We start from the raw sequence: 12,650 nt of genomic DNA, 5'->3' as shown, positions 1-12,650 counted from the left end.
TTTTTATAATCCTTAAGAACTAATCTTGCCTCTGTCCATGTTATTTACCTCTAGGTTTTCATATCTCCCTGCCTTTTGTTATCCCTCCAATTGCTTGAGTTACTTTGTTTTCCAATAATAATATGTAATGGGCTATTCCCTTCCTTTCCCTTATAGTTTTTGCTTGTCCTTAGATGGTCTTGCCATCTTCATGTTTGTTATATTCTTTTTTTTTTTTTTAATCATTTTTATTAAGAAGTCAACAAGAGAAACCAGAATGACACAATGAACAAATATGCAAACATGAGTAATAATACAATGGCTGCCAACTATAGCAGATATAATACGAGTAATACATAACAAGAAGAGGAGCCCAATATCACCCACCGGACATGTGCCTAAAAGCAGAACTCACGCATAGCCTGAAGAGTGAGGGCTCCCTTGACAGAACAGGCTCACTATGCAGAAGAAAAAAAATCAAAAGCCCCCCCCCCCACATAGGAAAGTCTAACAGCAGAGTCATCCCAGTTCTCCCTGCCGGCCTCTTGTATTTTCCATTTTTAAAAAGAAAGAAAAAACCTGTCCCCAACAGCCCCCCGCCCAAGGGACAGCATGCACACCACACTATGCAAACCAAACAGTCAAACAAACCACAAATACTCTCCCCATTCAATCTCCCTCCCTCCCAAGCTTGTTCGAACGGTGGTATAACAAATACATTCGAAAAATAACTACCATATCCCACTTGTGGATGCAATGGCCTCCCAGACATTCTACTCCTCCTCCTCATTTCTTTAGCACCGTACTCAAACAGGTAAGAAACAGTTTCATTCCTCTTTTAGTAATCTTGAGACCAGCTCTGCCATATTATGTTGTGGAGGTATGCACATGCCCAGAATCAATGTGCCAACCCATTGCAAGTTTTTCAAGGTCATCTCTTTCACGCATAATTTTGCTTTTGGTTTAGGAAGGGCATGCAAACCATCTTAAAAGTGCAAAAAAATGGAGATCAAGTGAATTGGTAAATATGAAAAAACAAACCAACCCCAAACCAACATCTCACATCTTTAATTCTCTCTTCAAGTTGCACTGGAATGAAATCATATTTTGCACAAAAGTCAGTGGGAAGCTACATGACCTCTGGAAGTAGTAAGAAGTTATTTAAAATCTGAATAAATGAAGCACACCTGAATATATCTAGAAGTGCTGGCATCTTTTTATAGAACTGATGGGCAAAGAACAGTGATGAGATGGTTCTACTGTGTTAGAAATCTTACAGTTTCAATACAATTGTGAACGTTATTTCCATGAGATGTTAAATCTTGATTCAATTTCCAAATTAAAATATAAACCAATTATATTTGGATAACTAGCTTAAAATAAATCCTTGCGATAAAGATTCCAGTTATTGTTTTCTCACAGTAAGAAAAAGGTGGACTATCGTTAAGTTCCCAAAAGCTGCACAATGTTGTCTCACACCAATCATGAAAATTTATCTCGAAACTACAGTATTCCACCAATTTACAGATTAATCATATCAGATGGGCAAAGAAACCAATAGAATGCTCTACAGAGAAGGACTAACTTATTGGACTAAGTTTACAATATGAACCTTCCAACCTGCAGAATCCCTCAGGTCTAGTATGGCCATCTTAGATAAATTAACTTGCAGTTTTTTTTATATCTTCAAACACTTATGGGGGGGATAATTTTATAACAGGGCTCCTATGTGAAATGTCCAAACAGGCACCCAATTATGCCTATTTTGGAGGATAAATGATCAAAGACTATTTTAAATATTTATTTAGAGAAACACTGGTGCTTATGGTTATAACAAGATGAAAGCAGTAAATGAGTATGCTGTGTTCAGTACTAACGGCTCCTTTGATCAAGCAGCGGTAGAGCCTTTTACCACAGGCCGGTGAGGTAAATGCTCCAATTCAATTCCTATGAGCTTCAGAGCATTTACCTCGCTGGCCTGCAGTAAGAGACTCTACCACTGCTTGATAAAAGGAGCCCTAAGTGAAGTTGCTGCATTTGTTGAACATGACTCACCGCCCCTTCCTTAAACAATGGTTCCACCATATTTTAAAAAATAAAAAAATAAAAAAAATAGAGAGGAGTTAAAAAAAACCAAACAAACATGTATAAGAATCATCGTTATGAGTTTTTCGAACACCACAGGGTTTTTAATTATATGGCTGGAGTGCTTTAGAGGTTTTTGTGATATTCAAGCCTTCACTTCAAGAAGATATATATATATATATATATATATTTTACAAAGGTAACACAAGTGTCTATCTACCTTTATACAACAGGCTCCTAAAATGACCCTGTGTGGCAAATAAGTTCACTCACCCAGATGTACACTTGTTGCAAAGCTGAAAATCTTTCCATGAACATGGGCATTTTCTAAAAATATACACGCACATCACATCACCGGAAACATCTACAAGCAGTTCACATAAAAGTACATGGAATCTCGTGAAATGTCTGTTTTATTTTAATACATGTTCATAACTGCTAAATCTGCACAGTTTCTCCTTGTTAAACATGCCTGCTCCATGTTAAAACATGCCTTTCACACAGAAAAAGAACATAAGAACTACCATCTCCGGATCAGACCTTCGGTCCATCAAGTCCAGCGATCCGCACATGCGGAGGCCCAGCCAAGTGTACACCTGGTGTAATTCTAGTCACCCATATCCCTCTATGCCTCTTGAATCCTGATTGGCGGCGGTTTCTTTGCCTCATTGTTGATTCCAACTCCCTGAGCGCCCTACTCTGTCTTCTTTTTTGAGCACCTCACTGTTGTGATTATTTTATCACTTGATTAGTCCTTCATTGTTTGTGATTATTTTGGGCACACCGGAGGGGTCCAGTGATGGTGTGCAAGTGGAGGTTATTATATCTTCACCAGTGTGTGTAAAGCGCTGGAGAACTTCTCCTTTCGCTTATCCTTCACACTGAGGACCCTCTCCTTCACTTATTATAGTACAGCAGCCGTGAAGAAGGCAAACAGAATGTTGGGTATTATTAAGAAGGGTATTACGACCAGAACGAGAGAAGTCATACTGCCGTTGTATCGGGCAATGGTGCGCCCGCACCTGGAGTACTGTGTTCAGTATTGATCACCGTGCCTTAAGAAGGATATGGCAATACTTGAGAGGGTCCAGAGGAGAGCGACACGAATGATTAAGGGCATGGAAAACCTTTCATACACTGAAAGATTGGAGAGACTGGGGCTCTTCTCCCTGGAAAAGCGGAGACTCAGAGGAGACATGATAGAGACCTACAAGATCATGAAGGGCTTAGAGAGGGTAGAGAGGGACAAATTCTTCAAACTTTCAAAACATAAAAGAACAAGAGGGCATTCGGAAAAGTTGGAAGGAGACAGATTCAGAACGAATGCTAGGAAGTTTTTCTTTATCCAGCATGTAGTGGACACCTGGAATGCGCTTCCAGAGGACGTAATAGGACAGAGTACGATACTGGAGTTCAAGAAAGGATTGGACAATTTCTTTCTGGAAAAAGGGATAGAGGGGTATAGATAGAGGGCTACTGCACAGGTCCTGGACCTGTTGGGCCGCCGCGTGAGCGGACTGCTGGGCACGATGGACCTCGGGTCTGACCCAGTGGAGGCATTGCTTATGTTCTTATTTCATTATATTATTTCCTTTTTGGACTATATATTTGGTGCTCTAGACAGTGTAGGTTGCTCTGTGAGTTAATTAGACTTTTTTACTGCTTTATGTGGTTTCTCGAAGGAGATGTGCATCTAGTTTGCTTTTAAATCCTAGAACGGTGGATTCCGCAATAACCTCCTCTGGGAGGGCTTTCCAGGTGTCCACCACTCGTTGCGTGAAGCAGAACTTCCTGATATTTGTCCTTTAGAAAATTGTACCTCCATTAACCACATTTGTTGGAATCGGTGATATTTATCATCTAAAGCGTGTCATCACTTTTCAAATCAGATGTATGTATATTTAGGAGAGGGTAGCTTATCTTCTTGGAATTAAGGCAAATGTCCTTCTGTAATGCATTTGAACAATGAAGATTACAGAATAAACAATGGATTATTTCAAGCTAAATTATGATCAAGAATTACATAAACAGTGAGTGACCAGGGGTTTTGAAATCATCCCCATTCCCTGAATTTAGGGGCCTTTGTTAGTATAAAGGAACAGAAACTAATATTTTGTCTTAGAAACAAAGGACCGACATAGCTGCAATGTTCAGAGTTTTCTAGACAATTCCACAAAGCAATCAGATTGAATTATCCAGCAGACAGGCCCAATGACCGAAAGAGTACAAGACTGAGCACTGGTTCACTAGGATTACTTGCCCCAGGCAGACGTGATCCAAGTCTGCTGAGGTCTTGTCCTATCACATAATCAGCCTCTGGTCTAGGGGAGGCAGCAACTTTTTCATTTTAGAGCTTGTATGTCTCAGACATACAACGATGCCTTAAAATTTAATAGGAAAAGGAAGTAGAGTGTCTGGTTCTTAGGAATGAAAGCTCAAGCTGTGCCATAGGACTTATTAAATATAATTTAACGTTATTATTATAATTAAAAACATGTCTCATTTTGTACTAAGTTCTTACCATGTACATTGTGTGATAGCCACCTTCATGCTGGTTTCACTATGTACACAGTAGGATAACCCCACTGCCTGACAATTTCACTGTATGCACTGCAAATAACCCACTGCATTCTCCTTTCATTGTGCACTTCTGATCTCATAACTGGCATGCTGACATCACTGGCACACAACACATTGATGCATCCTCTCCCTCTGGCACCTGCTGCTGCCACCCCAACAGCAGGAGGAAGCCGTGTGTGAGAAAGTGCCCTTTCACACCAAGCCATGGGCGGCGAGAGCAGCTGGTGAAACCTCTGTGTACATCATGAGCCACGGAAAAAAGTTATCAGTACCAGAGAAACAATGGCAGATGTAGATGGAAAAACACACACATAAATACATATGCACCAATACATGCTAGCACATATGCATTCAGGCAGACTAAAACAGTTACTAATACACATACATAGCACACAAATGTATAAACACACAAGCCAACAACCAAACACATACATGCAATGGAGTAGCCTAATGGTTACAGTAGTGGGCTAAGAACTGGGCTGGATTCTCTGTATGGTACTCGTGCCCTGGGCAAGTCACTTAAACCTCCATTGCCCCAGGTACAAAAAAAAAAAAAAATCTTAGACTGTGAGCCCACTAGGGACAGAAAAATACAGTGGTGCCTCGCATAACGAACGCCTCGCACAGCGAACGCTGCGCACAACGAACTTCATGTCTTGCTTCCTACAACGAACTTCGTTTCACACAACGAAGTCGCCCGAGCTGCATCCTTCCGCGCAGGCACTGCGCTTAACTGCCCTCTCTCCGCCTGGCTCCCTGTGCAGTGGCGGACCGTCGGCTCGCAGGGGCCCGGCGCCTACTGCTGATGCGTTGGGGGGGCGGAGCTACTCTCGCCGCTTCCCCGATGCTAGAAAAAAAAAAAAAAATGAACAGTTAAGTCCCAGTTTTTGCCGCTGAGACTCTGCCCTCTCTCACTGTAAAATTAGACTCTACTTAGTCTGTCTTTAAATTTAAAAAATGTGTGTTGTTTTAAAAAACAATTATGTTTTTAGATGTATCTAAATAAAAATAATAAAAAAAAATTTATCTTTTTTTATGTCATCTTAGCATATTTTATGCTACAGAACGAATTATTTTTTTTAACATGTATTGTTATGGGAAAACGCGTTTCACATAACGAACTTTTCGCATAACAAACTTGCTCCTGGAACCAATTAAGTTCGTTGTGTGAGGCACCACTGTACCTGGATAGAATAAATGTAAACCACTTTGGTTGTACCACAGAAAGGTGGTATATCAAATCCATGACCCATTCAACTACACAATGGTCCCACATTACAAGAAAAGACGAACACAGTGGAACCTCGGTTTGCGAGTGTTTTGCAAGACGAGCAAAATACTCAGCAAACTTTTGACTCGCAAACCTAGCACTGCCCCAATAAACGGCGGATGGAGGAGGCATCCCTCTGAAGCGGCACTGCAGGGTTCTCCGGCGGCTGGCGGACATTAGATGCATCCCCCCGAAGCGGCACTGTGGGGTTCTTCTTCAGATGACGGACGGAGGAGGCAGACGGAGGAGACAGCGCTGCAGCACCCGGTACCCGACAGGTACAGACCCCGGGCTCTGGAACGAATCGTCGGTGTTGCCACTATTTTCTATGGGGAACTTTGCTTTGATAAACGAGCATTTTGGATTACGAGCATGCTCCTGGAAAGGATTATGCTCGTAATCCAAGGTACCACCGTACATACAAAATAAAGAAACCCCCACAAAAGGACAACAATAAGAAAAAGAAAAAAAAAAATGGGGGGACCACTCTGATTCCAACACTTGGGTAATGTCTATTATACATCCATTAATTAATATACAACATGCATAGAAGAACATAAGAATTGCCAGACTGGGACAGTCCGAAGGTCCATCAAGCACAGTATCAAATTTCCAACAGTGGCCAACCCAGGTCCCAAGTACTTCTTAGCTAGATGCCAAGTAGTAAAACAGATTTTCTGTTGCTTATCCTAGGAATAAGCAGTGGATTTCCCCAAGCCATTTGGTGGTACAGTGGTTAGAGAAGTGGTCTCAAACTCAAACCCTTTGCAGGGCCACATTATGGATTTGTAGGTACTTGGAGGGTCCTCAGAAAAAATAGTTAATGTCTTATTAAACAAATGACTCTATATAGTTTATAAATCTTTCCTTTTAGCTAAGTCTTAATAATAATATTGTAATTTATAAGAGACATATAATCAAGAAACTGTTTTATTTTACTTTTGTGATTATGATAAACATACCAAGGGCCTCAAAAGAGTACCTGTTGGGCTGCATGTGGCCCCTGGGCTGCGAGTTTGAGACCACTGGGTTAGAGCTACAGCTTTGGCACCCTGAGGTTGTGGATTCAAATTCCGCACTGTTCCTTATCACTCTGGGCAAGTCACTTAATCCCCATTGCCCCAGGTACATTAGATAGAGTGGGGGCTTGCCTGGACAGTTAGGAAAAAATGCATGAGTACCTGAATAATTTGTAATCCGCATAGAATTGTAGGGTAAGCGGAATATAAATCTATATATATAAAATCGGAGGTATGTATGTGTGTATGTGTATGTGTGTGTGTGTGTGTGTGTATGTGTGTATGTGCCGCGATCACGCAAAAAACGGCTTGACCGATTTGAACGAAACTTGGTATGCAGATCCCTTACTACCTGGGATGATATGTTCTGGGGGTCTCGCGGCCCACCTGCACACGTGGGCGGAGCTACAAACATAAAATCAGATTTCACCCATTCATGTCAATGGAAAAAATGTAAAAAGCTGCCAACGCAAAAACGGCTTGCCCGATTTGAACGAAACTTGGTATGCAGATCCCTCACTACCTGGGGTGATATGTTCTGGGGGTCTCGTGGCCCACCTGCACACGTGGGCGGCGCTACAAACAGAAAATCAGATTTCACCCATTCATGTCAATGGTAAAAATGTAAAAAGCTGCCAACGCAAAAACGGCTTGCCCGATTTGAACGAAACTTGGTATGCAGATCCCTCACTACCTGGGGTGATATGTTCTGGGGGTCTCGCGGCCCACCTGCACACGTGGGCGGAGCTACAAACATAAAATCAGATTTCACCCATTCATGGCAGTACTTGAGGGAGTACAGAGAAGAGCAACTAAACTGATAAAGGGAATGGAAAATCTCCCATATACCGACAGGTTGAAGCAGTTGGGACTTTTCTCACTGGAAAAGCGGAGACTTAGAGGAGACATGATAGAAACCTTCAAGATCCTGAAGGGCATAGAAAAAGTAGACAGGGACAGATTTTTCAAATTAAGGACCACCACAAGTACAAGGGGGCACTCGGAGAAATTGAAAGGGGACAGGTTTAGAACAAACGCTAGGAAGTTCTTTTTCACTCAGAGGGTGGTGGATACATGGAACGTGCTTCCAGAGGCTGTTGTAGACAAGAAAACATTAAATGGTTTCAAAGAAAGTTTGGATAGATTCCTAGAAGAAAAAGGGATTGAAGGGTATAGATAGGTATAGACCACTACTCAGGCGATGGGCCTGATGGGCCGCCGCGGGAGCGGACCGCTGGGCAGGATGGACCTATGGTCTGCCTCAGCGGAGGCAACTTCTTATGTTCTTATGTTCTTATGTCAATGGAAAAAATGTAAAAAGCTGTGGGACCGATTTGAACGAAACTTGATATGCAGATCCCTCACTACCTGGGGTGATATGTTCTGGGGGTCTCGCGGCCCACCTGCACACGTGGGCGGAGCTACAAACATAAAATCAGATTTCACCCATTCATGTCAATGGAAAAAATGTAAAAAGCTGTGGGATCTCCAGTTATTTTACTTAGCAACCTTGACCCACCAAAACTTTGCAATGGCACAAGGCTTTGTGTAAAGAGGTTACTGTCCAATGTAATTGAAGCGACTATCTTAACCGGAAAGGGACAAGGTGAAACCGTATTTATCCCGCGGATACTACTTATTCCAACAGATCTTCCTTTTCAGTTTAAGAGATTGCAAATTCCAGTGAGACTTGCATTCTCTATCACAATCAACAAATCACAAGGACAGACTATTACATACTGTGGAGTGGATTTAAGATCCCCCTGTTTTTCCCATGGACAACTCTATGTTGCTTGCTCAAGGGTGGGTTCACCCAAGAATGTATATGTTCTTGCTCCTGGAGGTGAAACTAAAAATGTTGTTTATAATCAAGTTTTGTGTTAGTTGTATTGTATTCATTTTGTCAAATATTTCACATTATTATTTGACTATTGTACTTTTTATAAAGCTGTAAAAAAATAATTTCTTTCACCACTATAAAGTATCTTTATTTGAATCCATTTACAGTGTTATTGCTATAATTAAATACCCGTGCAACGCCGGGGCATCAGCTAGTTATTATTAAAGAAAGAAAGAAAGAATGGCCTATGGACTTCTCTTTTAGGAAATTATCCAAGCTTTTTTCAAACCCCACTAAACTAACTGATTTCACCACATTCACCAGCAAAGAATCCCAGAGTTTAATTACCTGTGAAGAAATACTTTCTCTGGTTTGTTTTAAATCTACTACTTAGTAGCTTCACCGCATGTCCCCTCGTCCTAATATTTTTGGAAAGAGTAAACACGCGATGATTCACAGCTACCCTTTCCACTCCACTCATTATTTTATAGACCCGTCATATCACATGAACACACACTACCCGAGGCATTTACATATAGCTTCCACGTTATCAGTACGCCCCTCTCCTTCAGTTCAGCACAGTACAGCATAATGTGACAGCCGCAAGAACCCACCACCTCTCCATTAACTCTCCCGCCCCCACCAGTTCGACCTACATATCAGATTTTAGTCACCCGTCATTTAATTTCTACTCATTAGATGATAAGTTTGGAAACAGATCAGCAAGGTTTTTTCCCCCCCCCTCATACGCTACTGATGGCACAGATCTGCTGAGAAAATCTCTCACTAAAAGTAGCAGAAAGTGCAGGAGGCATCTCTCTAAACCAGAGGTCTCAAAGTCCCTCCTTGAGGGCCACAATCCAGTCGGGTTTTCAGGATTTCCCCCATGAGATCTATGTGCATGCACTGCTTTCAATGCATATTCATTGGGGAAATCCTGAAAACCCGACTGGATTGCGGCCCTCAAGGAGGGACTTTGAGATCCCTGCTCTAAACCAATGCAGCATTCATGCTGACCAATACAACCATTATTTCTAACATATTACATGACGACAGATAAAGACCCAAGTGGTCCAACCATACATGCTCCATAAATTAATTTAGTTTAAATGGTCCTTTTTCTTAGATATTTCTGGGCCAGAAACACAGAGCCCTGCCTGGTAGTGTGCTTAGATTCCATCTACTGGAGTCTTCATCAAAGTTCACTCCAGCCCATCTTAACCATCAAAACCCTCCCCAGCCCGTCCTCAATTGAATGTCCATATACGGGACATAGGCCGTGCAAGCTTGTCCAGTACTGGCCTTAGTTCCTTCAATGTATGCCCATTATTTTCTGATTAGAGATCCTCTGTGTTCATCCCACGTTTGTTTGAACTCTGTCACCGTTTTCTTCTAACCACCTCCCAGATCTCACTCCTCTATGGACTGTCTCTCTTTTAACATTCATAAAGGGTGAGAAGCATACAGGTTGCATTTTATCCTTAGCATGCATTAGGGACAGTGAGGGAAGCAGACATGGTGGGATCAATATTTTGCCGGCAGCGGTAAGCATTTTATAGCTGCTGCCATCATTGTTCCCAGATATTCAATGCCGAGCAATGTCCAGGACCAGTACCGAATATCAGGATTTATAAGGCCAGCTAGCCCTTTATATGGTCAAGTGTGATATTCAGCACTTAACATCCTAAATAACACTGAATAAAGATAGGACTGAGTTTTATGCATCCAATTTAACTGCTAAGGTTAAGGGCTGAATATTGGCACTTTACTTAAGTGCCAACTCGGTTGGCAAACCACCCACAAAATAGCCAGCTTTGAATCTAGCAGTCTGTGGCAATATTCAGTGGCATTAATCAGTTAAGTGTTGCTCAATATTAGCAGAAAGCCCCAGACAAGTGATTTAAGCAGCCAAGAGCCTTTTCTGGCCAATTAAATCACTTGGAATACTGACTCTATTATTTTTTAATTAAAATTATACAGCACAACTTGTGCACTGGGGAGAGTAAGGAGAACCAGAATCTCCTCAGAACAGAGTTCTACCATCTTTCTATATCCCGAAGCACTCTGGTACTTCTTACTAAAGCACAGCCAGAACTCTCCAATGGTTTGCTAGAATAGTGAGGACATCACAAAAAATAATGGATGTCCTATAGATAGGAGCAAGAGAGGGGACCAGGTGCCAGATCTATCAGTAAAATTGTTCATTCCTTCCCCTATTTATTAACAGCAATTTGGAACAATCCACCTTCTCAAATAAGATCCTGTCTATCCTTTCAAGTTTTTCTAAAATCCTGAAAACTACTCTGTTTCAGCGTTTTCCAGTACATAAGTTTCCATGAGGTCAAGTCTCTCTATTAACTACAACTACTGTTAACCAAGTCGAGCCTTGTTTCTTAGGGATGACTCGGTATATAAGTCCAAGATTTACACTTTCCCTTCCGAATCCGAGGTTTCAGCATCCGCGGATTCAGTTATTCGCGATTTAAAAAAAAACCAACAAAACCCATTTTAATTTTTTAGGCTATTTTAAGCCCTCCCTTAAGCCTTACCTGGTGGTCTAGTGGGTTTTTGGCACAGGAGCGATCTTCCCATGCTCCTGCCCCATGCAGATTACTCATAGGAAATGGCTGCCTTGAGCTGCCATAGTCTCTTGAGAGACTACGGGAGCTCATGGCAGCCATTTCCTATAAGCGATCTGCATGGGGCAGGAGCGTGGGAAGATTGCTCCTGCCCTGAAAACCCACTAGACCACCAGGTAAGGCTTAAGGGGGGGGCTTACAGCGCTTAAAATAGCCATGGGGAAGCGGGGCTTAGGGGTAGAACCGGCCCGAATATTATTTGCGGTATTTTAATATTCGCGGGCTGGCTCTGTCTCTAATCCCCGTGGATACAAAGGGAGAAGTGTAGTTATGTTTAGGAGTTTCCTAATGATCCAATTAGTTTACATTTTAAACCTGTTTAGCTTGAGTCTGTGTTGGACAATACAGACAGTTGTGGCATCCAAACTTGACTCCAAGTTGGCTACGGTCAGGAGGTCAGTACATGTGACTATCCAGATGTCATCAGCATAGCTGCATCATATGCCTGGAACAGACTGCCTGAGTCAGTACATCAAGCTCTGTCCTTGGCAATATTCAAATCTAGGCTAAAAGCCCACTTTTTTCAAGGTTGCTTTTAACTCCTAACCCCTACTCACTTGTAAACTCGCATGCCTGAGAAACTCCTTGACTCCCCCCCCCCCCCACTTGTCCTATTTGTGAGTTTGATTAGATTGTAAGCTCTACTGAGCAGGTACTGTTTCTTAAATGTTTTACAGTACTGTGCTGCGTATGTCTAGCAGTGCTACAGAAATAAGTAGTAGTAGTAGTGATAGCATTAAAAACTGTCATGAGAACTTGCAATAAAGCTTACTGTCTGTATAATTTTGAGGTGGGCAGGACCAACTTTAATGCAAGCATTGCCCTGTGCAAACACCAGTAACAATGCCCTCCATGGCCAGAGGATTCCACCATACCCCTTTCTCTGGAATGGTGTGGATAGCAGTGCCCCTTCGACACCACCACCAACACAACCCTGGCTTGCTGTTGGTCCAATAAATAGTATCAGAGTCTGCAGGGAATCAGAGTGCCTCATCAAAACTGTTCTCAGCAAAGAGATTCTCTTAAGATGCTGCAGGTCCATTTCCGCAGAACCATGCAGATCTTTTCCTCTTCAGTGCACTGACATGCTAAAGGCAGGAATGAATCACTGAGACTGTGCCAGCAACTTTAGATACAACTTAAACTTCATTCAGCAAGACCCTTCAAGCGCAAATGCCATCTGTTTCTCAGTTCTGTTGCATCATGGTCTTATTCCTAGGTCTCCTTTCCCTTTGTAC

At 42.1% G+C, this 12,650-nt stretch overlaps 1 protein-coding gene across 14 annotated transcripts in view; it reads right to left on the bottom strand.

The window, feature by feature from the left end:
* Nucleotides 1-12,650, bottom strand: part of POU2F2 (POU class 2 homeobox 2) — a 404,239-nt gene that overhangs the window by 147,928 nt on the left and 243,661 nt on the right. The gene's annotated exons all lie outside the window — the stretch shown is intronic.

Source organism: Geotrypetes seraphini, chromosome 11 (assembly GCF_902459505.1).
Source record: "Geotrypetes seraphini chromosome 11, aGeoSer1.1, whole genome shotgun sequence".
NCBI lineage: Eukaryota > Metazoa > Chordata > Amphibia > Gymnophiona > Dermophiidae > Geotrypetes > Geotrypetes seraphini.
Note: the sequence above shows the minus strand (reverse complement) of the source record. Positions and strands in the feature narration are given on the sequence as shown.